This window comes from Schistocerca gregaria, unplaced genomic scaffold, assembly GCF_023897955.1.
Source record: "Schistocerca gregaria isolate iqSchGreg1 unplaced genomic scaffold, iqSchGreg1.2 ptg000726l, whole genome shotgun sequence".
Lineage (NCBI taxonomy): Eukaryota > Metazoa > Arthropoda > Insecta > Orthoptera > Acrididae > Schistocerca > Schistocerca gregaria.
Genome location: NW_026062103.1, coordinates 426,177 through 427,328, shown reverse-complemented (window position 1 = coordinate 427,328; position 1,152 = coordinate 426,177). Strand labels below are relative to the sequence as shown.

The window sequence follows — 1,152 nt, the reverse complement described above, 5'->3', positions numbered from 1 at the left end:
GAGTATGTTTGCATGCATTCTGCAGTATGAATCCTTTTGAGCAAGTGCGACACGGGACGAGTTATCATCTACATCTATATGGATACCCTGCAAAACACATTTAAGTGCCTGGCAAAGGGTTCATCGAATCACCTACACAACTGATAATTAATTGAAACCCTCAGCTGCCGACAGGTGTTGTTGATATACTTCGATGGGGACAGCTGAAAAGTGTGCCGCTACTGGGACTCGAACCCAGGATCTCCTGCTTACAAGGCAGACGCTCAGTCCATCTGAGCTATCGAGGGCACAAATGAACAGCACGACTGCAGGAATTTATCCCTCGCACGCTTCCCGTGAGACTCACACCCCGAACCGCCCACAATCCGATTACGTAATGTACTTAATAGGTATTTGTCCATCCACTCATTACTGGCTCACACTAAGGTGACGATTCCCGTAAGAGTTCCGGCAACCTGTGCGCATTCGCACAGACGAAGGTCAATGGCTGGGTGACGTTTAACCATAGATATGAAGATAGTAACTGTTCTAGAAAGAACAGGCGCCACTGACGACCGTGCAGCTCTTCTAGAATACATGATAGACCGGCCGATGTGGCCGAGCGGTTGTAGGCACTTCAGTCGGGAGCCACGCGACCGCTACGGTCGCAGGTTCAAATCCTGCCTCGAGCATGGATGTGTGTGATGTCCTTAATTTAGTTACGTTTAAGTCGTTCTAAGTTCTAGGAAACTGATGACCTCAGATGTTAAGTCCCAAAGTGCTCAGAGCCATTTGAACCATCAGTCCGTATGTTTGCACACTACTTACAGTAACTTATGCTAAGGACAACACACACACAACCATGCCCGAGGGAGGACTCGAACCTCCAACGGGGGGAGCCGCGCGAACCGTGACAAGGCGTTGGACACATGGCGGGTACCCCGCGCGGCTCATGGCAGCCGTGACACTGCTTCAAACAATGGACTGTAGAAACTTTTGTAAAGCACGGATTAAAAAAAAAAACCTTTCCGTTCCAGGAGTCTAGACAAGTACACCTTTAAAAAATGCAACTACAAAGAAATTGAATTTTCGAACGGGGCAGGGCTTAAAACTTTGAAGAGTTAAATTTTAATGGTCGTTCTCTTGTATGCAAATAGTTTCACAGTAGAAATT

At 47.4% G+C, this 1,152-nt stretch overlaps 1 non-coding gene across 1 annotated transcript; it reads right to left on the bottom strand.

Moving 5' to 3' along the window:
* Nucleotides 1-213: 213 nt before the first annotated feature.
* On the bottom strand, nt 214-288 carry Trnat-ugu (transfer RNA threonine (anticodon UGU)). The gene has a single exon. It is a non-coding gene; the product is annotated as a tRNA-Thr (tRNA).
* Nucleotides 289-1,152: the final 864 nt, after the last annotated feature.